General features: G+C 39.3%; 1 long non-coding RNA gene across 1 annotated transcript in view; it reads right to left on the bottom strand.

The window, feature by feature from the left end:
* Window positions 1–25,601, bottom strand: part of LOC127001407 (uncharacterized) — a 38,693-nt gene that overhangs the window by 10,321 nt on the left and 2,771 nt on the right. Inside the window, exon 2 of the long non-coding RNA XR_007755254.1 lies at window positions 20,347–20,416. This is a non-coding gene — a long non-coding RNA (uncharacterized LOC127001407). The remainder of the gene's footprint in view (window positions 1–20,346; window positions 20,417–25,601) is intronic.

Genomic DNA, 25,601 nt, shown 5'->3' with positions numbered 1-25,601 from the left:
CATTATTTTTCTATAGCACACTCTAACTTAACTCCTCTTATATTTTCCTTTATATATTACAAGAAATTTTATAACTAACCATTACTATCATTATTTCATTTATATTTTCTTTCATAAACTCGAATGTTCAAGTGGAATGGATCAGCGAATTCTGTGATATAGTTTTTGATCCTCTTAAATGGCATGGATTAGATTTGTATAAGATTTTGACTGTGTTGGAACCATTATCGGCTTTTCTCTCTCTCTCTCTCTCTCTCTCTCTCTCTCTCTCTCTCTCTCTCTCTCTCTCTCTCTCTCTCTCTCTCTCTCTCTCTCTCTCTTCTTCTCTCTTCCTCTTTCTCTTCATTTTGTCATTTTGATTTCTTTTTGACTCTCTCTCTCTCTCTCTCTCTCCCCCTCTCTCGTTCATTACCGAAGCACTGGACTCCAAAAAAGAAAGGCGCATTAAAACTTTGACGCCAATCAGGTGCAGAAGTTTACCTGAAAGTGCTAATTAGAGAAGGTGACGGCGAGGGGCAGGTGAGGAAGACAGGTACGCGGACCCCGTCTCTCTCTCTCTCTCTTTATCCATTTTTTATTCTACTTGTATCTCTTTCTCTTCTCTGTTTTCTGTTCTCCTTCTACGGTTTCACTTTCCTCTTTTGTTTGGGATGGTACAACTTCTTTCTCTTTTTCAAGCCTATCTCTTTTCTTCTGTATTTCCTCTGTGTTTCTTCTTTCTTCTGTATTTCGCTTTATGAGTCTGTATCTCTGTCTTGTCTTCTCTGATTTCTGTCTTCTTTTCTGTTCGTTTGGTATTCCTCTGTCTCTTTCTATCTGTTTTCTCTAATCTTTCGTGTTTTTCGATTCTATCTTCCATTCACGCTACTCTAGTTTCTCCTTCTCTTCTTCTTCCTCTTTCTTCTACTCCTTCTTCTTCTTCTTATCCTAGTTTCTCCTTCTCTTCTTCTTCTTTCTTCTTATCCTTCTCCCCCTTCTTATAGTGTCTCACCTACGTACCTAAACACACACACAAAACTATGGATGTCTTCAGGCTACCGTGGTCTTTCCTCCTCCTCCTCCTCTTCTTACTCTTTCTTCTTCTCCTCCTTCTTATAATGTTACTCCTACGTACTTATACACTAAAAAAACTATGCATTTCTTCAGGCTACACTGGTCCCTCCTTCTCTTCCTTCTCCTTCTAGTGTTTGCCTCTAAGAATACTGATCAAGAATGAACGAGTGTAAGCAAACCTTTTATGTAGTTTGATACCAACGAACGTAGACACACACAACACTACGCAGTCCACTCTAAACCAGTTCCTCCTCCTCCTCCTCTTCCTCCTCCTCCTCCTCCTCGTGTTTGCCTCTTAAAGATAATGAAGGCAGGATGAGCGGGAGTGGGCAAACCTTCTACATTATGCACGGGAGAGTTGATAAACTGAGAGGCGACATATTAAGAGCGCCTCGTCCGGGTAATGTTGTGTGTGTACCGGACCGGGCCAGCGAGGAGGAGGAGAAGTCAGCGGGGATGACGTGCTTTAAAAATAGATCGTAAAAAGAAAGTAGAGCAATGATGATACAAGGGAAGAAAAACTGCACGGAGAATAGAGATAAAGGAATGAAGAAATGATAATAGTGATGGAGAAAAGAGAATAGGATGTTGAAGATGATGATAAAGGGAAGAATGATTGCACGGAAACTAGATTGAGGTAAAAGAATATAAGAATGAGAATGTTAAACGACAAAAAGAATAGAATGATTTTGATGATGATGTTAAAAAAGGAAGAAGAATTGCACGGAAGCTAGATTGAGGTAAAGGATTATGAGAGTGTTAATGTTGAACGAGAATGAAGTATAGAATGATGTTGAAGATGATGTTTAAAAGGAAGGAAAAGGCGCAGAGAAAATTGATTGAGGAAAAGGAATATGAGAATGCTAATGTTGAACGAGAAAAAGAATAGAATGATTTTGAAGATGATGTTAAAAAGGAAGAAAAAGTGCAGAGAAAATTGATTGAGGAAAAGGAGTTTGAGAATGATAGTAATGATGAACGAAAGGAAGAAAAAAGAAGAACGCGAAAGATGGATTTAGAAAGATATAGATAGAATGATAGACAAATAGATAGATAAATAGATAAATTAAAATAAAGAAAAATAAAGAAAGAACAAAGACAGACCCAAAGAAACAAAAGAATAATACAAAACTCGATAATGCAAGAACAAAAAATACACAGAAGATGGATTTAGAACGATATAGATAGAATGACAGACAAATAGATAGATAAATAGATGAACTGAAAGAAAGAAAAATAAAGAAAGAACAGAGACAGACCCAAAGAAACTTAAGAATAATGCAAAACTCGATAACGCAAGAAATGAAAATGCACAAAAATAAAACCTTAATCTGCCTACCCTCAATTAACCAGCGAAAGTAGGAAATAAACAGAAGAAAAGATAAAAGGAGAAGCCATTTCGTCGCTATGCACCACCAATACTGAGAAACCTGTCCCCCACGCGTACTGAACCAAGCAGTAACCGGACGCGTGTTGATTCTGCCATAAAGGTAATTTAGCAAGGTGATTCACGTCCTAATCATTGAGTTCCTACCTGGCTGCCCTCCCTTCTTCCCTCCCTCCCTTCCAACTTTCTTTCTTTCCTTCATTCTTTATTTCTTTTTCTCTGTCTCCTCTTCTCTGTCTAACTACCTTCCTTCCTTCCTTCCTTCTTTCCTTCTCTCCAAGCATCGAGTTCTTACCTCCCTGCCTTCTCTTCTTCCCTCCCTTTTTACTTTCTTTCTTTCCTTCCTTCTTTTTTTTCCTTCCTTCTTTCTTTCTTTCCTTTTCACTTTCTTTTCTTCTCTGTCTCCCCCTCTCTTTCTACCTTCCTTCCTTCCTTCCTTACTTTTTTTTCTCGTTTCTCCCTCCCTTCTTCCCTCCTCCCTTCTTTCTATTTTTCCTTTCTTCCTTCTTTTCCTTCTCTCTTTCTCTCTCTGTCTCCCCCTCTCTTCTTTTCTTCTCTATTCTTTTCGTCCTCTGTTTTTCCTCTATTCCTTCCATTCTCCTTCGCTTTCTTCCTCTCTGTCTCTCCCTTCCTTCCTTCATTTCTGCTTTCTCTCCTTTCCTTCTCTGTTTTTCCGTTTATTCCTTTTTCCCCTCTTCCTTTCATCCTTTTTCTCACTCTTTTTCCCTCCCCTTTTTTATCTGTCTATTCATATCTTCCTCCTTTCTTCCTTTCTCTCTTCTTTCTCTTTCTGTCTCTCCTTCTCTCCCTCCTTTTCTTCCCTTCTTTGTCTCTCCCTCTCTTCTTCGTTTTATTCTTAAGTTTATCAGCAATCTATACACACACACACACACACACACACACACACACACACACACACACACACACACACACACACACACACTCCTAAAACAATAGCGTCGAGAGCACTTCAGTTTGCAAACATTTTTATTACAGAAAATCGAAGAAGTGAGAGAAGAAGAAGAAGAAGAAGAAAAACGAGAACAAGAACAAGGAGAACAAGAAGGTAACGAAGATGAATAAGAAGACAAAGAAGAAAAGATTATAATGAAGAAAAAGAAGAAAAAAGAAAAATTAAAAAGATGATGAAGGAGAAAATAAAGATGATAATAATAATAATTAAGACCAGCTTCACACACACACACACACACACACACACACACACACACACACACACACACACACACACACACACACCTCTCCCCCACCCCTTACCCCCCCACAGAAACAAATAATACTAATAATAATCATAATAATAAACCCCCCCAAAAAAATACAAAGAAGAAACAGCAAAATAAAAACACAGGATGATATACACGATAAAGCGAACATTAATATTATTCGAGAAGGAGCAAGAGAGGAAAATATTGCTCTAGAATTTACTGAAGCAACTTATCACTAAAAGAAACATGATATTCAGAGAGCCATAAATTTACACATATTGGTTTCCTTAATTAACAGAACGAAGAAGAAGAAGAAAAAGGAGGAGGAGGAGGAACAAAAAGGCGAAGAGAACGAAAGGAAAAATGAAGAATGGAAGGGAGTGAAATATATGACGAAGAAGAAGAAGAAGAAGAAAAGAAAAAGAAAAAGAAAAAGAAAAAGAAGAAGAAAAAGAAAAAGAAAACGAAAAAGAAAACGAAAAAGAAGAAGAAGGAACACAAAGATGAAGGAGAGATAAGAGATAAAAGGATACAAGAAGTGGAAGATGAGAAACTTGAAAGATGAATAGAAGACAAAAAAAATTAATGAAGGAAAAATGTAGGAATGAAGAGAAGGAAGAAATATGAATCGAAGGAGAGGAAGAGAGAAAGGAGAAAGAAAGAAAGTGGATAAAAGGAGGAAGAAAAACGGTTTGATAAATGTGAAAGATGAAGAGAAAACGAGAAAGAAATGAAGGGAAAAAAAGGAGGAAGAAAATGAAAGGATGAAATATAGAACGAAGAGGAGGAGGAGGAAAGAGAGAGTATCGTAAATAAAGGAAGGAAGGAGAGAGAGAAGGAAGACAAGAAATATAAAAAAAAGGTAAAAAAAGGGAGAATGAAAGGAAGGAAAAATATATAGACCGAAGGAGAAGAGGAGAGAAAGGAGAAAGAAATAAGGAAGGAAGGAAGGAAGGAAGGAAAGGAAAGGAGAAGAGAAGGAAATAACGTTTAGATAAAATTTCACCAACAATTATAAGAGGAAACAAAAACTACGCATTAATTAAGAAGAGGAGGAGGAGGAGGAGGAGGAGGAGGAAGAGGAAGACGAAGAAGAATCATTTACATACACACACAAAAACGCTCTTTCTCTTCCTCTTTATCTTCTTCATCATCTCCTCCTCCTCCTCCTCCTCCTCCTTCTCTTCCTCCTCCTCCTCCTACTACTACTACTACTACTACTACTACAACTACTACTCTTCCTCCTCCACCAATTCTTCATCCTCCTCCTCTTCCGCTTCTTCTTCCTTCTCCTCCTTCTCCTCCTAAACCCTCTTGGCACAAGGATTTAGATTGCGTCATCGTCTCTTACCCGCGTCAAGGTGTTCGATCCCCTTCTAAGGTACGACCCAGGTAATGATCCTTCCCGAGACCCTAATGACCGCAGGAGGAGGAGGAGGAGGAGGAGGAGGAGATGAAGAAGAGAAAGAGGAAGGAACCTGATTTTTGTGAGTGTGTAAATGATTCTTCCTCCTCTTCCTCTTCTTCCTCCTCCTCCTCCTCCTCCTCCTCCTCCTCTTAAGTTCGGTTATTGATAGAGTTGCAACATTATTTTCTCCCTAATGATTCTGCTGTCCGTGAGAGAGAGAGAGAGAGAGAGAGAGAGAGAGAGAGAGAGAGAGAGAGAGAGAGAGAGAGAGAGAGAGAGAGAGAGAGAGAGAGAGAGAGAGAGAGAGAGAGAAAATAAGCAAAAAACAATTATTTCCTCTTTCTTGTCTTCCTCTTCTTCTCTTCCTTCCTTCCTTCTTTCCTCTCTTCCTCCCTCCCTCCCTTCCTTCCTCCTTCCTTTCTTCCTTTGTCCTCTCCTTTCCTCCCTTGCTTTGTGTGTGAGTGTGAGTGTGAGTGTGAGTGTGTGTGTGTGTGTGTGTGTGTGTGTGTGTGTGTGTGAGTGTGTGTGTTTGTGTGTGTGTGTGTGTGTGTGTATCTAATGTTTTAATACCGCAAATCACAATCACTCCCCTCTCTCCTTCCTTCTCCCTTCCTCTCTCTCTCTCCCTCTCTCCCTCCTCCCCTTCCCTGAGAGTGGAGCAAAGTACAGGGTAAGAGGGAGAGAAGTGAGCACTGCATGGAGGAAAATACAAAGGAGCGAGGAGGAGAAAGCGGAAAAAGTGCAACCGAGTCCGTAATTAGAAGTAGTTTGAGGAGTGCAGGGAAGGGAAAGGACTGAAGGAAAGAAAGGAAGGGAAAGGTAGAAATATAGACGAGTGAAATTAAGTAAAAGAGTAGAAGGAAATGTCTGACGAACGCGGGGAACTTAGCAACCGAGTCCATATTTAGAGTTAGTTTGAGAGGTGCAGAGAAGGGAATGGATGGGCAGGTAGAGATGGAAATAGAAGGAAATGTATTTAAATGTATGGAAATGAAGGAAATGTATGGAAATGACGAATTAATGAAAGAAAATATCAGGTATAAGGGAGAGGTAGAAATAGTTTGTCAGTACAGGTGAAGAAGAGAATTTACACACAAGGACAGACATAAGAAAAGAATCTACAAGGGGAAAAGAGGAAAAAGATTAAGAAAAGATAAAAAGTAAAAAGGTGTTCGCGTGAGTGTATGTACTTTCTGTGTGTGTGTAAGAAAGCATTGAATCTTTCTGCTGAAGATTTTAATAAGCGAAACAAAGGGGAAACAAAATTAATAAGGGTAACCTGAAGAGAAGTTGAGATTTAAAAGTAGTTGTTTTTAAAAGGAAATATTTATCCTCCAAAACAAAATAAAACTAAAAATAAAGAAAACAAGAAAAAGTAAGATTGTTTTAAGGTATAACACAAGACAGTAGAGAAAAGAAGAAAATAAAGAAAGTCACTGTATATATAAATTCAAGGAAACAAGGAGAAAAAATAAGGAAAGTATAATATATAAGAAGGTAATGGGTGTGTGTGTATACGTTCACTAATATTAAAAGTTTTTAGTAATATTTATAAAAGGAGTAATTTCTTGAGGCGCAACGGGAAAATAAAAACAAATAGAAATATGTGTGTGTGTGTGTGTGTGTGTGTGTGTGTGTGTGTGTGTGTGTGTGTGTGTGTGTGTGTGTGTGTGTGTGTGTGTGTGTGTGTGTGTGTGTGTGTTTCTAAGTAAGTCTAAAGTAAATATCCAGTAACGTTTGTAGAGGCGTAACATAGCTAACGTTTCAGGAGGCGCAACGTTTTCCGGCCGCATCGCATCAACGTTTTCTCGGCCGAATTCCTCTTTTAATTAACACACAGACGCTGCCGAGTCTAAATATTTAACTCCTGCTTTATGTTATCTCATTTTTCTGGCCTCGGGAAATATCCAAAAAGAATTTAATATGCAGCCCGGGCCAATATATATCCGGGTACCCTTCCCCTCCTCCTCCTTCTCTTCTTCCTCTTCTTCCTCCTCCGAGTTGCCTTCCTCCTCTTCATTCCTCTCTTCCTTGTTCGTATTCACTCCTTGCACTTTCATTCTCCTCCTTCTTCTACTCCTCCTCCTCCTCTTCTTCCTCTTCTTCCTCCTCCTCCTTCCCTTCCTCTCCATTCTTCGTATTTGTTCACTCTTTGCACTCTCATTCTCCTTCTCCTCCTCCTCCTCCTCCTCCTCCTCTTCATCGTCTTCATCTTCTTCCTCTTTTTCTTACTCCAACAATATATATCAGGGTACCCTAACCCCTCCTCCTCCTCCTCTTCTTCCTCTTCTTCCTCCTCCTCCTCCTTCCTCCCTCCTCTTCATTCCTCTCTTCCTCGTACTTATTCACTCTTTCCACTCTCATTCTCCTCCTTCTCCTCCTCCTCCTCTTCATCCATCTTCATCTTCTTCCTCGTCTTCCTCTTCTTCTTCCTCCTCCTCCTCTTCATTACTCTCTTCCTCGTACTGATTCACTCCTTGCTCTCTTTCCTCCTTCTCTTCCTTCCTCTTCTTCTTCTCTTCCTCCCTTAGTTATCCTCCTCCTCTTTCTTTCCTCTCTTCTTCTTTTGACTTCCTTACTCTTTCTCCTTTTCTTCCTTTTCTTTCTTCTCCTCTTTCTTTTAATAATTCTCCTCATCCTCCTCCTCATTTCCTCTCTTCCTCCTTCTCTTTCGATCCCCTCTTCCTCTTTCTCTTTTCCTGATTTCCTCCTCTTCCCTTTTCTTAATTCATCCTCTGCTCCTTCTCTTATGCTTCCCCTCCTCCTCCTCCTCCTCCTCCTCCTCCTCCTCCTCCTCCTCCTCTTCAGCAAGTTATTACGGACGGGTTCTTCCACACCTTCGCGTCGCTGGCATATTAAAAAGGGAAAGTAAGTTGTTTGATTGCTCTCTCTCTCTCTCTCTCTCTCTCTCTCTCTCTCTCCTTTCTTTCTTCCGTATTCCTTCTCTCTCTTTCTCCTTTCTTAAGTTCATATCTTTTTTTTTCTCTCTCTCTCTTTATCCTCCCCCCCCCCCCAACACACACACATAGTACCCCCCCCCCCCAACACACACAAACACAACCCCCCCCCCACACACATACACTTCGCTATACACACACACAAGAGGGCAGACCGTATAGTGTAGACGCAGTACATTGCAAGATTCACTACATCGTAAGTCCACTACGTAAGGAATTTAAGGGAACCATATATCCAGGTAAATGAAACAAGGTGAGAAGGAGGAGGAGGAGGAGGAGGAGGAGGAGGATGTGATAGATGGAAAGGTTAAACAAGAACAAGAGAGGAAAAGGAATAAGAGATGATCAAAAAAAATATAAAGAGAGAGAAATGAAGATACGAATAAGGATAATAAATTTTTTTTTAGAAAAGAACAAGAAGAAATGGAGGAAGAGAGGAGGAGAAGAAAGGTGAAGAAGAGGAGCTAAAACGAAGAAAATAAGAATAATGAAAAAAACAGAAAACCACGAAGAAAAAGAGGAAGAAAAGAGGAAAAGAAAGATTTGGAAGAGACGCTAAAAACGAACATAAAGAAAGCAAGAACGAGAAACAGCAGAAGGATAAAACGAATAAGAAAGAGAAAATAGAATAAAAAATAACGATTACAAAAAAGAAGAGAGAAGGAGGAGGAGGAAATGGAGGAGGACGTGAACAAAAAAGAAAAAAAAGAGAAGAGAAGCTGAAACAGGAGAAAAAGCAAGATATTAAAAGTTAAAATAAATACCAAGAAAACGCAGAAACAGGAACAGCAAAAAATAGAGTAAGAGGAATTAGGAGATAACTGATGATGATGAGAAGCAGAGGAGAAAAAAGAAGAGCAGGAAGTTAAAGAAGAAGAACGAGGAGGAGGAGGAGGAGGAGGAGAAACAGGTGATGATGGAGTAGAAAGAAAAGAAAAGTATTAATGAAAATAAGACAAGGGCGAGAGCGAGAGCGAGAGCGAGAGAGAGAGAGAGAGAGAGAGAGAGAGAGAGAGAGAGAGAGAGAGAGAGAGAGAGAGAGAGAGAGAGAGAGAGAGAGAGAGAGAGAGAGAGTGTCCTTAGAATACTTAAATAGTAATGCTCATAAGAAAATAAGAAAAAGTTACCGAAAGAAAATTAGAGCAAAACTTCATTTACGAAAGAGAGCGTTTGTGAAGATTACAGAAAAGTGGAGGAAAGTTGCAGTTATTAGTGGACTCTCTCTCTCTCTCTCTCTCTCTCTCTCTCTCTCTCTCTCTCTCTTTTTAATAAACCATTTCTCGCACCACTCAGCTGATGCTCTTTTGTTTTAGGTCAAGCTTCTTACCCTGTCAAAATCGAGGTTCCAGTCGCATTAGTTTCGATCCTCGTTTATCTATTGTGAGATCGCTGTAATCTTTGTTTATTGTGTCTATGACAGAGAGATTACGCGCAGGGCAGTAAGGAAGCAGGCGCGTAAGGCAGTGCGCATGTGTAAAGAGACCAGGAGGAGCCACTACTAGCCTCCCTGGATGAAAAATAACTCTCTAAGACGTTAAGGATGATATTTTTTTATAAGTTTAGTAGGCAATCGTGTTGGCCCGTTCGCCCCCCGTTTATGTTTACTTGTCCGATATTTACGGTGCCGTGGGCCGATCCCGGAGACGAGCCGAAAGTGTAAATATCCTCCCTGGGCCCGCGAGACACAGTTAAAGGACGAGGGAAAAAAACGTGGATGTGATAGGAAGGGAAAATGTGTTCAGAAAATATTAGAAATGTTTATGATGGAGTAAAAATGTGTTTATAAGCGAAATAGGATTGTGATGACTATACGAGTATATGACAGAAAATGTTAAAATAAGTTAAAATAAGTTAAAGGACGAGAGGAAAAAACGCGGATGTGATAGGAAGTTAAAATGTGTTCTGAGAATATCAGAAATGTTTATGATGGAGTAAAAATGTGTTTATGAGCGAAATAAGGGGAATTGACTACTATACGAGATATGACAATAATAAAATAAGTTAAAAAAAGGACACGCGGATGTGATAGGAAGTTAAAATGTGTTCAGAAAATATCAGAAATGTTTATGACGGAGTAAAAATGTGTTTATGAGCGAAATAGGACTGTGATGAGTATACGAGCATATGATAAAATGTTAAGATAAGTAGAAAGGAATATAATCATGTGATTTAAAAATATTGTCACTCGTAAAAAGGTGAGATAAAAAGTATAAATGCGGATGAAAACTGTTGTAATATTTTTTTTTTAGAGCAAAGGAGACAGTTCAAAGGCACACAAAATATAAGGAAAGAAAAGCCCGTTAATACGTAAATAGACGTTTGATATAATGAAAATAGATGACAGATAACGTTTTGAGATCCTATAAATGTAACTGGAAAAAAAAACTGTAATGCGTGAAAAAGTAAATAAGTGTTAAAATATATAAAAAAATGAGAAAAAAACAAAACAAATGTGATGATCAACGTTTGAAAGAAAAATATTGTTGGAAAAATATTGTTTATGTACGTGTGACCAGAAACAGCAAGAAAATCAACAACAAAAACTTAATTCTTATACAAAGAGGAGGAGGATGAGGAGGATGAGGAGGATGAGGAGGAGGGGGAGAGGAAGGGGAGAGGTAGAGAGAGCGTGCGACAATGGACCGTGTAGGAATAACATTGATCCTAACAACTCTAGGGACCCAGACAGCCAGGTTTCAGTACACGCCCTGACTCGTCCGCTTCTATATATAATGTACTACCAATGACTACAAAGGATGTGTTCTTCCCAGATCTGTTTTGGGGTCTAAAACAGAGGCAATTTAACTCTAGGGATCCAGCTATGAAGGTTTCACTACACGCCCCGACTCCTCCGCTACTGTCATATAAAATATACTACAGACAGCTACAAGGGACGATATTTACCCAGAGCTGTTATTGGGTCTAAAACAGAGGCAACTTAACTCTAGGGATCCAGCTATGAAGGTTTCACTACACGCCCCGACTCCTCCGCTACTGTCATATAAAATATACTACAGACAGCTACAAGGGACGATATTTACCCAGAGCTGTTATTGGGTCTAAAACAGAGGCAACTTAACTCTAGGGATCCAGCTATGAAGGTTTCACTACACGCCCCGACTCCTCCGCTACTGTCATATAAAATGTACTACAGACGACTACAAGGGACGATATTTACCCAGAGCTGTTATTGGGTCTAAAACATGAGCAGTATTAACTCTTCGGACCCAACCAGCCATATTTCACACCACCCCCTGACACGTAGTTGACTTCTTCCACAACTCGCTGCCTCTTTGTTATATTAGGTTCCACAGGGGAGTACAAGCGACAGTTTTGTCCCGAGAGCTGTTTCTGTGTTTCTAAAAAGTACCATAAACACTCAAGGGACGGAAGGACAGGAAGCGAAGGAAAAAGGAAAACTAAGAGAAATGGAAAACAAGATAAAATGAGAGAGTTTTCACCCATAGCTTATTTTCGTGTCTGGAAAGTATCATAAACACCTTAGGGACAGACGGGTATGGAACGAAGGAAAAAGGAAGACCAAAAAGAAACGCAAAATCAGATGAAATAAACGAGTAAGAGTCGGACAGTTCTCACCCAGAGGTTATTTTTCCGGGTCGAAACTGCTTCATAAACACCCCAGGGATTAAGACGGCTCGCCCTGACGTCCCTCGCTTCATGCCTTGCCTTCCTCTCTCCCTCTCCTTTGCGACAAAGGATGAAAAAATGTTGACTGGAAACTGGAAAAAAGGTAACTGAGGACGAATAGCAAATGAGGGTAAAAACAGACTCGTGGATAAAGAGAACGGAGAGAAAGGAGGATTAACAGGGAAGCAAGGAAGATAACCATGAATGAATAGGGAACAAGATGGGAAAAAAATGTTGACTGGAAACCGGAAAAAAAGGTTTGAGGACGAATAGCAAACTGAGGGTAAAAATAGACTCGTGGACAAAGAGAACGGAGAGAAAGGAGGATTAACAGGGAAGCAAGGAAGATAACCATGACTGAATAGGGAACAAGATGAGAAAAAAATGTTGACTGGAAACCGGAAAAAAAAGATTTGAGGACGAATAGTAAACTGAGGGTAAAAATAGACTCGTGGACAAAGAGAACGTAGAGAAAGGAGGATTAACAGGGAAGAACTGGAAAAGGAGAAAAGATAAGGAAAAGAGAACAAAGAACTTACACAATGGAAAAGAGCAAAAACGGAGTGAGATTCAGACATAAGAAAGAACATGGGAAAAGGCAACAGAAGGAAGAAAGGAAACAGATAACGAAGAAAATAAATCAGACTAAAGAGGAGGTAGAAAAGTATAAGAAAAGAAATAATAGAAAGAAAACAGGAAAAAGAAAAACATAATTAAAGAAAAAAATGTGAAACGAGACGACGAATGGAAGGAATCAAATAAAGAAAATAAGGAAAAAAAGAATAAAAAACAAGAAAAGAAAACGAGGAATAGGGAAAAACATACCATAGTAAAGGAAAGAAAATGGGAAGCGAGAAATGACGAAAGAAGAAAAACAAAAAAGACTAAAATAAATCAGAAAAAGACGAAACAAGAATAGAAAACAAAGAACAGGAAGACAAAACAAAACAAAACAAAAACAAACAAAATTACACACAAAAAACTAAACAATTAACAGAAAACAAACAGACCGAGAAAAGGACTCACCAATTATCAACAGGAGCAAGAACATAACAGCGTAACAGGTAACATGGAAGAAAACGGGAGGGGGATGACTAAACAAGGTTGGCAAATCCGTAACAAGGGACAGAGAGGAATAATGGATGAGAATGGGAGAAGCGAGGGAGAGAAAACGATAGATAGACAGACAAGATAGATAGATAGACAGAGATAGATGTAGAGAGAGAGTGAGTTTGAGAGAGAAGATAGACAAGATAGATAGATAGATAGACAGATAGAAGTAGGGAGAGAGAAAGAGTGAGTTTAAGAGAAAAGAAAATGTAAGAAAAACTGAAGAAAAGGAAGCATAAAAGAAAAAACAAGAGGAAAAACAGTGAAATTGAAAGAAAAATGGAGGAAAAATCGGAGAGAGAGAGAGAGAGAGAGAGAGAGAGAGAGAGAGAGAGAGAGAGAGAGAGAGAGAGAGAGAGAGAGAGAGAGAGAGAGAGAGAGAGAGAGAATAAACCAGAAAGAGCAATAAAAAACAAATTAATAAATGCATATTATACATAGATAGCTAAAAGAAAAAAATTCGAAAAATAAATTCAGAAAAAAACAAAACATTTGCACCAAAACGAGGCCCAATATCTTATTTCGAAGCTTTTAGGACAAAGGAAAGCAGCGTCCCATGAGAGGCGGGAACAATTCTGGCTTTGATTCATCAGCTCAGAGGACAAGTTGTTAGGGCGAGAAAAGAGGCAGCCGAAGACGTGGAGGCGTGAGATGGTTTGGAAGCGAGGCAATGAATTCTTCTTTTGGTACGATAACAGAGGATGATAGAAGGTTAAACAGGAGGATGATAAAAAACTAAACAAAAGGTAATATAGAGGGTTTAACAGATGGTAGATAGAAAGTTTAACAGGGAGAGGAATAGAAGTAAGCAGAGGATAGATAGAAGGTTTAACAGAAGGAAGATCACGAGCTTAACAGGAAAAGGAATAAGAGCAAGAACAGAGCAAGAAGCAGAACGAAAACAGAACGAAAGCAGAACGAAAACAGAACGATAGCAAAACGATAACAGAACGAAAACAGAACGAAAACAGGACGAAAACAGAACGAAAACAGAACGAAAACAACGAAAACAGAATGAAAACAAAACAAGAACAAAACAAAAACAAAACAAGAACAGAACAAGAGCTAAACGAAAACAATACAAATAAGAAAACGCCAAATACTCTCTCCAAACCTTTACCTTTTCACGGGCAAACTAAAAGAAATTACCCCGCCGCTTCATAATACAGTTCACGGTATAGAACATAAAAACACTCAACATTAAAATCCAAACCCAAACAGTGTAATATTAAGTTACTTCACGCTCACGCACTGACCCTGGAGAATAAAGGAAGACTATTAACATATATTTTTTTTCCACGCCTCGCCTCTGAAGCCCATTGACAGGAGGCGATTATGAATGCAATGTGTCGTTTGATGAGTATTGTGACGCGAAATATCATTACTGTCAGCCCCAATGTATTTCCGCCTACATCTGATTGTGTGTGTGTGTGTGTGTGTGTGTGTGTGTGTGTGTGTGTGTGTGTGTGTGTGTGTGTGTGTGTGTGTGTGTGTGTGTGTGTGTGTGTGTGTGTGTGTGTGTGTGTGTGTGTGTGTGTGTTGAATTTTTTATGCAAGTTTCAATGTATTTTTTATCTTGACAAGTGAGAATCGGATTATGAATAGTTAACGATGGAGAATATTAAAAAAGATTGTGATGATATTTTTCCTTTATAGCTTTAGAAAAAATATAAAGGTTTGTCTTTCTCTGGCCTTACAAAAATGTGATGATATTTGTCTGTACTAAAATTTTCGTGTTTCAACGTAATTCTTTATCTTGCAAAATTAATAGTAAGAGCTCATGAAAAGATAAAGGAAGGAAAATGTTAAAGAAAAAGATTGTGACGATATTTTTTTGTAGCTTTAGAGAAATATGAAAATTTGTCTCTATGTCTGTATTGGAATTTTGCTAAACTTCAACGTAGGTCTTTATCTTGCAAAATTAATACTAAGAGCTCATGAAAAATTAAAGAAGGAGAATATTAAAACGATCCCAAATGATATTCTCTTTGTAGCTTAAGAAAAACGTTATGAGTAATAGTTTAGAAAAGAATGATGATAGTTATACATATTTGTAAGTCAAGAAAAAAATGATCTAACTTGTCGATAGGCGATCAATAAGTATACACACCTTTCCTTCTGATGACCATAATGTCCGTAACAAAGAGTGTCACCGGAATTCAATAAATGCGAATAAATAGTTTCTTTGTGACTTTGGAAGATCAACACCATGAGGAAAATGTCAAGCAATGAAGAACGCCTATAAAATAAGTGAGAATTAATAATCACCAGGATTCAATAAATGTGATTAAATGTTTCTTGTGTCTTGGGAGGAACGACTTCGTGAAAAAAAGAATGCAGGAAACGATGCCGATAAGAAAGTGAGTATTGAGTAATTTTCTTCAACGTTGATGTAGAAAAATTACTTCAGAGCGATGAGAGGAAAAGAAAATCAACAAATGTCAACGTAAAGTATTTCTTCTAAAGCATTTCTTTCTTGTGGTATACGAAGGAACACATGAAAAATGAAGTATTGAGTAATTTTCTTCAACGTGGATATAGAAAATTGACTTCAGCGCGATGAGAGGAAATGACAGTCAACAAATATCAACGTATAGTATTTCTTCCATAGCATTTCTTCCTTGTGGTATACGAAGGAACACTTATGAAAAATGATGCAAGTACTGAAACAAATATATGAACCGCTACAAAAAAAGTTAGCATCATAAATTTCCTTCATCGTGGCTTTCGAAAACTGGACCTGGAACTCATGCGAAGAAAAGATCGTCAATAAATGTCAAAGTATTGTATTTCTTCCTTGTGGGCTACGAATGACAGCTTATGAAAAATGATGTTAAGTAAGGAAGCAAATAATAAAAAACCGAGTGACGATAATTTTCTTCTTTGTGATATTAAAAAAAAACAATCGACTTCCAAGCTTCGAGAGGAAAATTAAAGTCAGGACATGTCAACCTAGTATTTCTTATTGTGGTCTACGAAGGAGTACTTGAGAAAATAATACAAAACAGAGTATTAATAATTTTCCTCATCGTGATCATAAAAATAACCATTCGACTTCCAAGCTACGACAGGAAAAGGAAAGTCAGTAAGTGTCAACCTATGATAGTATTTCTCTTTGTGGTATACGAAGGAGTACTTATGAAAATGATGTAAGTACGAGGGCAAATAATACAAAACTGAGAGTATTAATAATCTCCTTACTCTCGACTTCCAAGCTTCAACAGGAACATTAAACTCAGGACATGTCAACCTAGTATTTATTCTTGTGGTCTACCAAGGAGTACTATGAAAAATGATGTAAATATGGAAGCAAATACATTAAAAACTGGTACATATTTCTTCATACTCGTGATACATTATATGCTTACAGATCAAAGGACTTTCAGGAGCGTAGCGAAGAAGAACGTCAATATGAGCAAACACATATACTTTTTGTGTATCGTGGAAAAAAAAAATTCAGAAGTGTCGGAGACGGGGGAGACAGACAGACAGACACAGACAGACAGACAGACAGACACACACACACACACACACACACACACACACACACACACACACACACACACACACACACACACACACACACACACACACACACATAAAGCACAGACAAAGGCTCCTAATTCTAAAAGGCAGAGAGATAAATAACATAACAGACAAACTCACACACAAACACTAAACCCCTCCCCTCCTCCCCCACACACACAGCGGAAAAAAACACCAGAAAAAAACACTCCATTGCGGGTTAAATCACTGGATACTCTCTGGGCCCTAAATTGCGGTGGAGTTTTACGGGACTTTGGCGCAAAAATCCGGCAAAGTCAACAGCGGGGGCGATTTACCTACTCTAGTGAACAACATTTCTTTGCCAGTGTAGACGGACGCCCCCAAACCAACCCGATCAAGCCCGGTACTGATGAGCGGACTGACCAGACTCTTTACGTGCAGAGTTACGGAAACTAAAATACATATTCGCATTCGTAGTTAAAACGTTGGAATACTGATACAATACAAATACAATGGTGTCTTATATACTTTCGCACACTCAATATAAATGCTGAAATAGCAAAAATACAATGGGTATGAGAAAATTATCTTGGCAAATTCAACGGAAACTAAAACATATATTCGCATTCGTAGTTAAAACGTTGGAATACTGATACAATACAAATACAATGGTGTCTTATATACTTTTGCACACTCAATATAAATGCTGAAATAGCAAAGATACAATGGGTTATAGAAAATTATCTTAGCAAATTCAACGGAAACTAAAACATATATTCGCATTAGTAGTTAAAACGTTGGAATACTGATACAATAGAAATACAATGGTGTCTTATATACTTTCGCACACTATATAAATGCTGAAATAGCAAAGATACAATGGGTTATAGAAAATGATCTTCGCAAATTCAATCCAAAATGTTAAAATATGAAAGTTACAACAGCCGATAATAAAATTTGCAGTCAGAAAATTGGAAAGTTTCGTTTAGTCGGCGCAACATCGGTGGTCATATGCCGGAGAGACACAGAAGGGGGAGGAATTATAGAAGGGAACCGATTCCAGGAGACGGGACACAACCCTCGATTAATACCTGGTACCCATTCACTGCTGGGTGGACAGGGGCGTAGGGTATCGGAAAAGCCGCCCAAATTTTTCCACTCATTTGCAGTCAGTCGAAACGTAAAATTAGAAAGCGTTACAGTAGATTAATCAATATATCTTCATACAACGCAGTCTAAACGTTACAATCAAGGGAAGCTACAATAAATTAAACGATACCTTCACACACGCAGCACTAGGAAAAAGAATATAGGAAACTTCACTAAGAAAACTATGTGCAGCTAAAAACTATAGATTCGCACATTCAACCGAAACGTAAAATTGGAAAACCTGCAGAAGATTAAACAAGAGCTTCGTACACAGCTTCGCACATTCAGTTCAAACGTTAAAATAAGGGAAGCTACAGTCTATCCCAAATAACAACATTGGCTTCCACAGGTGAATGGCCGGCTAACCAAACTCCATGCAAGAATTAGCGAACGTAATCTACATTCCTTTACCGAAACTGGAACGGGGTCATGCTGGAACGTGACTCGCTTAACGTAAACACACCCCGAGCTACGTTTATTTGTGTTTACATGTTGAAAGTGGAAGCAAAATCACGATATAATACTTAAATGTTCACTGACTATACGTTCGACAAGACTTATACACCATGAACGTTAAAAACACTCCTGGGAACCCGACTAAACTCCTTTGTGGACCTGGGAAATAGTTCTCTTGTAACCAAAATCACGAAAAAATACTTAAATGGTGACTTCCTACACGTTTGACAAGACTTCTGCACCATGAACGTTAAAAACACTCCTGGGAACCCGACTAACCTCCTTTGTGGACTTGGGAAATAGTTCTCGTATAACCAAAATCACGAAACAATACTTAAATGTTGACTGACTATACGTTGGACAAGACTTCTGCACCATGAACGCGAAAAACACTCCTGGGAACCCGACTAAACTCCTTTGTGGACTTGGAAAATAGTTCTCGTGTAACCAAAATCACGAAACAATACCTAAATGTTGGCTTACCTGACGCTTGACAAGGCTTCTGCGCCATGAGGGATGAAGGGAAGGAGGGAAAGGATGAAATAAGGATGAGGTATATATGAGGAGAAAGAAAGGAAAGGAAGAAAGAGGAGAATAAGGACGAAGTAGATACGAGAAGGGAAAGAGAGAAGACAGAACAAGATACGAGGATAGATAAAGATAGATGAGAAGGGAAACACACACACACACACGCACATACACATGAACACACACAAACACACATACGAAGACAGACAATAGAAAGACAGAGAGAGACTGAGACAGGTTGATAAACAAACATAGAGACAGAAACAAACAGACAGACAGATACAGAGAGATGGAAACAGACAAAAAGATAAACAAACACAGACAGACAGACGGACAGACAGACAGGCAGGTAAATAGACAAAGAGAGCGGCTCCGGTTAATAATGATCCCTATGAAAGCGGTAAAAAGGATTCGATCAAAAGGCTGGTCAGTTAATTAGGATTTGAAACTGTGGTGCGTTTATCTAGATCAACGAGCCATACAGAGAGAGAGAGAGAGAGAGAGAGAGAGAGAGAGAGAGAGATGGACACACACACACACACACACACGCGTCCATTCACTACTCTAGTCAAAGGTCTTTTAAAATCATCATAATAGACAGATATATGGAGAGCAAAGATATAACATAGAATCCTTAATAGTTACATATCATAATCGTTAGTCTTTATTACATTATTAACTCTAACGGCTTCGTCAGTAATTACACGTTCAGTACAGCCACTCCGACTACTGCTATTCTCTCTCTCTCTCTCTCTCTCTCTCTCTCTCTCTCATTTTCATTATTTTCATCTCTTCCTTCGTTTCCCCATCTCTTATTTCCCTCTCCCTTCCTCCTCCTCATCTCCTCTATCTCCATTTCCCCTTCGTTTTCCACCTTCATTTCCCTCCTTTCCTCTCGCCCTCACTCCATCTCATATCTCTGCCTCCTCTGCCCTCCTCGTTCCCTCATCTTCCCATCTCTCCCCCTCCCTCCAACTACGCACTTCCGTTTCCCTCCTCCCCTTCTCCCTCTCATCCCTTCCCTTCAGCATTTTCGATTTCAGTAGAGTCAGTATGTTCGTCATCATTAGTTCATGGTTAAATATATTACCTAAAGCCTTAAATATCACCGACAGTAAGATATATAAGCGAGGGAATACTCTATACCCATCCAAAACCAATTATCACAACGCATACTGCAACATTTTCCTTCCTCCAGCCCTTCCGTCCCTTCGCTTCCCTCCCCGGCGCGGCCCAAACAGAGGTGCGCTCGCTAGTATGGCAACAGTGTGATGTGACGCCCACCTGCCAGCCTGCCACTCCTTGTTTTCATTACCCGACTGCGCGCCGTTTGGTAATGAAATAATCATCACGGTTATTGGGAAATTGGATTTGCTATGGGCAGCTACACCGAACAGGACGGAGTGTAGGGGTGTGACGGTGTAGTGGGTGTAATAGGTGGGTGTAGGTGGATGTGTGGATGTGTCTATATATGTCTATTAACCTTGGAAACGTATATTACCTTGTGAAATAGACATAAACATCTCGTTCTCTCTTGCGTGGGTGATTGTGTGAAAGATTTGAGGATGAGAGAGAAGGAAGAGGAGAACAAGGATGAGGTCGATAGCAGAGAAACAGAAGAGAAGAACATGATAAAGATGAAGGTGAGGAGGATGCAAGATAAAAAGTGAAAAAAAATAATGAGATCGGAAAATAGGAGGAGAAAAAGCGAAGTTAGAAGTAAATGATGAGGATGAATATGAAGAAAATGTAATGATGAAAAACAACTAAGATAAAAAAAATGAAATACCAGAGAGAGAAGCGAGAAAAGTCACACAAGGAAAGTTGAGATAAAGAACAGTAAAGGGAAATAATGTTATACAAATACAAATGAATACAAGAAATGAATGTGGACGCAAAATAACAATCACTAAAACCAACCTGTAGAGTGCTCTTCATCCATCTATCCTCAGCATCCTTAACTATAGGTGGAAAGAAACATCTGATACACCTGGAAAGAGGAATAGAAATCAGAAATACAATATGGAAATGTGCTGATACGTTGAGTGTAAAGAAGGGGTCATATAAATCTTTAAACGGATGAATTGCCTCTCTGAAATATATGAGTGAAAATGAAAACGTATTGAAAATGAAAATGAACTGAAATATATATATGTACTAAAAAATGTAAATGAATGATGATGAAAATTAACTGAAAATGAAAGTGTATTGAAATATATAGATGAATGAAGATGAAAATGTACTGAAAATGAAAGGGTGAAAGAAAATGTTCTAATTCGTTGAGAGTAAAGAAAGAAATGATTATAATAAATGTTTAAAGGGGACACATTCTCTCTCTCTCTCTCTCTCTCTCTCTCTCTCTCTCTCTCTCTCTCTCTCTCTCTCTCTCTCTCTCTCTCTCTCTCTCTCTCTCTCTCTCTAAAATATATATAAATGAAATAAAGAAGAAAATGGTTTACGTTATGTTAATTTTTCAGACATTACAGGAAAACGAAGTAATTGAATTCTGGCAAGTATGAAAGCGTAATAATATTTTTCAGGCGGTAACGAACGCAAAAATGGCGGGAAAAAGATGAAAAAACAGGAGAGAGAGAGAGAGAGAGAGAGAGAGAGAGAGAGAGAGAGAGAGAAATGAGCAAAGGGGGAGAGGAAGATTAGAAATAACAAGGGAAGGAAATTGATGTGAGGTAAAGGAGTATAATTGAGAGAGAAAGAGATAATGAAAGGGGAGGAGGAGGAAAGGAGAAAAGAAATTGAAAACGAGAGGGAAGAAGAGAGGAATTAAGAGGCAAAAAATTAATCGGAGGAAGGAGAATGAGAGAGAAAATGAGGTATAGAAAGAGGAAGAAGAGGAAATGAAGAAGAATAATGAAACAAAGAAAGGAAGAAGGAAATGTAAAGAAAGAGAGACAGAAGGAAGAGAAGAAAACAAATAATATAGAAGGAGAAGGGAAGGAGACAAAGGAGGAAGAGAAGGAGAAAAAAATGGAGGGGGAGAGAAGTGAAGAGGAAGGGGAGGAAGGAAAGAAAAACAAAGGAGAGAGAGAAAAGAGAAGAGAGGGAGAGAGGAGGAAAGGAGAAAAAAATATGGAGAGAGAAGGGAAGGAGGAAACAAGGATAGGGGAGAAGAAGGAGAAGCAAAGAGAGAGAGAGAGAGAGAGAGAGAGAGAGAGAGAGAGAGAGAGAGAGAGAGAGAGAGAGAGAGAGAGAGAGAGAGAGAGAGAGAGAGAGAGAGGAAAGAGGAAAGATGAAAGGAAAGAAAAAAGAAAGAGAGGGAAGGAGGAAGATGATATAGGAAGAGAGAAGCGAAAAAAAAAAGGAGAGGGAAGGAGAGAGGGGAAGAGAGGAAGAATGGATAATAGAGAGGAAGGAGATAGGAATGATAGAAGAAAATGATAAAGAAAGTGGATAAAAGATAGAGACGAAAATAGAGGAGAGAGGAAGAGAAGAAGAAGGAGGAGAAAGAAAATGTCTCTATCCTTCCTTCCTTCCTTCCTTCCTTCCTTCTTTCTTTCCTTCCTTCCTTCATCTGTTATTCGTATTCTCTCCTCGCTCTTAAATCACTTATATTATTCTCTCTCTCTCTCTCTCTCTCTTCCTTTTTTCACCTCTTTCAATCACTATTTTTCTACATCATTTTTGCTTCCTTTTCTTTTCTGAAGACTAATAAACTTTTGTAGTGTTAGAATCTCTCTCTCTCTCTCTCTCTCTCTCTCTCTCTCTCTCTCTCTCTCTCTCTCTCTCCTCCATCAGTACTCTTCAAATTATCACCCAAACAAACAAATAAACAGACAAACTACATTACCATTAATTTCCACGGCCATTGTGAAACACCTTTTTTTTTTCCCTACTGCAATTTCCCGCCGACCTTCACACTCTCAGGATTAAAATGGGCAACCACCTGTGTCCCAACCACTTCATTTTGTGTCGATGCTGGAATGACGCTGTTTTGTGTGTGTGTGTGTGTGTGTGTGTGTGTGTGTGTGTGTGTGTTAGGCATTGACAGACAGATAGACAGACAGACAAAAACAGATAGAGACAGAGATAGAGAGACAAACAGTACAGATTATATGTAGGTAAGTCAGTCAGTCAGTCAGTCACTTAGTAAGTCAGTCAATAAGTCAGTCAGTCAGGTGGTTAATTGTAAGTCAGTCAGTCAGTCAGTCGGTCAGCAAGTCAGTCAGCTGGTTAGTTAATAAGTCAGTCAGTCAGTCAGTCAGTCAATGAGTCAGTTGGTTAGTTAATAAGTCAGTCAGTCAGTCAGTCAGTCAGTCAGTCAGTCAGTCGGTTAGTTAATAAGTAATTCAGTTAGTTAGTTAGTTAGTTAGTTAGTTAGTCAGTCAGTCAGTCAGTCAGTCAGTCAGTCGGTTAGTTAGTTGGTCAGTCAGATAGATAGATAGATAGACAGACAGATAGGTAGATAGATAAAGAGGAAGGGGAAAAAGTAGACAGCTTGCATTACTAAGAGCACACACACACATATATACACAAACACATCTATTATTTTTTTTATACAATAGCTAAATGGATATAAGGCACTTAGTTTTTTAGCTCTACCAATTGTTGTGAACGAGAGTAGGTTACAAAGAGGGTCTGTATATAGAGTTCTGATCTCTTTTGCTGTCTGTCTGTCTGTCTGTCTGTCTGTCTGTATGTATGTATGTATGTATGTATGTATGTTTATCTATATTTTTTCTTTGCTTTCTTTTTTATTCTTTCTTCTAATTATTATTCTATCTATTTATTTCTGGTTTTGTTTATTTTTTCTTATTTTTCCCTTTTTTTCTTTTCTTTATCTTGTTTTTTCTCTTCTTTGTTTCCTATTATGTCATCTCTTTATCCATTTTCTCTCTCTCTCTCTCTCTCTCTCTCTCTCTCTCTTATCTCGTCTTTCTCCTTTATATATTATCAACTTCCTTCTTTTCTATTGCTCTTTCTCCCATCTCCATCTATTTTCTTCCTCTCTTCTCCTATTAACTCTTTCCTCCCTCTCCCTCTCTCCCTCTCTCTCTCTCTAATGGCGGTATCTCGTTCGCTTCCTCCCTTATGAGTCATGGCAATCTACTCTTTTTTTTCCATTAGCACTTCACGCACCAATTACTTGAGTTACCGTTCACCCATTTTCCTATTGCCCGGCAGCAGCGATGGGCGTTCATTTCGTTACTTGGATTAACGGCAAAGGCAATTACTAGCAAAGGTTCGGACGCGTGATGATTTAACAACGTAATGAGTGTCATGCAAATTCGGTGGTGTGTGTGTGTGTGTGTGTGTGTGTGTGGGAGAGTGAGCGAGGGAGCGATGGAGGTGTGATGGCGAGAGGGTTCTGGCTACACTGATGGCGTTCTACATTTCAAAACCCCGGTACATATATTTGACAAGGCTTTCATAGGAGTTACAGGCATTTCCATAGGTAGTTTTATGACCCTAGTGGTAGTTTGACCCTTCTTCCGTACCCTAAAGCTATTTGACGAGGCTTTCCTAGGAGGTTCAGACATTTGTAGTAGTTTTATGACCCTTCTAGTAGTTCGACCCTTCTTCTGTACCCTGAACCTAAACACTCACACCAGAACATGCTTTTTGAAACCCAAGCATATATATTTAACAAGGCTTTCATAGGAGTTCCAGGCATTTCCATAGGTATTTTTATGACCCTGGTGGTAGTTCGACCCTTCTTTTGTACCATGAAACTAACCAAACACTCACTAGAACCCGAGTTTTGACACCCAAGCATATTTGACGAGGTTTTCATATGAGTTTTAGGCATTTCTAGTAGTTTCATGACCCTTCTAGTAGTTCAACCCTTATGTACCGTGAACCTCAACACTCACTCACTAGAACCCGACTCATCTCCTTTTCGGCCTTTGGGAATAGTTGATGCAAGAGACGGAAGCTGGGAATAGCGAACTGTTGGTCCATATCCTCAAACGTATCGGGTCCAATTAAGACTATGGTCGGCATTATAAGATACTTTCCCTTCTCACATCAGCTATTTCTAAAGGCCAAAGAGGGGGTCAGTCGGGTTCCAATGAGTGTTTCTTTAGGTTCATGGTACAGAGGAAGGATCAAACTACCACCAGGGTCATAAAACTACTCCTGGAAATGCCCACAACTCCCACGAAAGCCTTGTCAAATAGGCGTTCATCATCATCGTACAGAGGAAGGATCAAACTACCACCAGGGTCATAAAACTACTCCGGGAAATGCCCACAACTCCCACGAAAGCCTTGTCAAATAGGTGTTCTTGGGCGGCGAAATGCCTTATAATCCTACCCTATTTCCCAAGACCACAGAAGATTTACCGTGTTTCCATTGGTGTTTTTCCTGTTCATGGTGGAGAAGTCGGGTTAAACTATCACTAGGAACATCAAACAGCCCATGAAAACCCGAGTATCAACTTCTACGAGAGGCTTATTAAACAGGCGAACTGGGGAGCTGATACGAACGGGGGCCTGCATAGTGCAAATCTTACCTCATGCACGTCACGCCACCCTCTGACCCTCTCTCCCTTACTGTCATCCCCTTTAAATTCACGCTCTCCCTGCCTGGTAAAGTGATGTTCACCCATTCATAGCCACTCCCATCTCTGTCTCGTTCCTGTGTATCGTTTTCAGTTTATGGTTATGTATGTAAAGCTAAACCAGACATTTTGTTATCGGTCTCTCGTCTCTTTCGACACCCTGATTCTCTGTTTTTCTTTCTCATTTTCCTTCCTCTTGTTATCTCTATTTCCTCTCTCCTCTAATTTAAATTCGTCATTACTTCTTACGACCTCTTCCCTTTCTTTTTTTTCTCCTCTTGTTTCTCATTCTCGTCATTCTTTTTCTCTTTTACTTCCTCTTAACCTTCTTCTGTCTCCTCATTATCATCTTCTTCCTCCTCTTCATCCTTTCCCGTTATCTCTTCTCTTTCTATTTTCCTCCCTCTCCTCTGCCTCCTCTTCTGTTCTCCCGTTCATTTTCCTCCTTGTTTTCCTCATTTTCATTCTCGTTTTCCTTATCCGCTTTCTCTTCCTCTCCCTCCTCGTCCTCCTCGTCTTCCTCCTCCTCCTACTCTTCCTTCCATTTCAACGTTCTCATTTTTAACTTGTACTGATGTTCTCTTTCTCCCTCCCTCTCCATTCCTCCCACCCTCTCCCTCCCTTCCTCTCTCCTTCCCTCCCATCCACTCTCCGTCCC

Source organism: Eriocheir sinensis, chromosome 20 (assembly GCF_024679095.1).
Source record: "Eriocheir sinensis breed Jianghai 21 chromosome 20, ASM2467909v1, whole genome shotgun sequence".
In the NCBI taxonomy this organism is placed as follows: Eukaryota; Metazoa; Arthropoda; class Malacostraca; order Decapoda; family Varunidae; genus Eriocheir; species Eriocheir sinensis.
The sequence above is the reverse complement of the archived record's forward strand: the minus strand, read 5'-3'. Positions and strand labels throughout refer to the sequence as shown.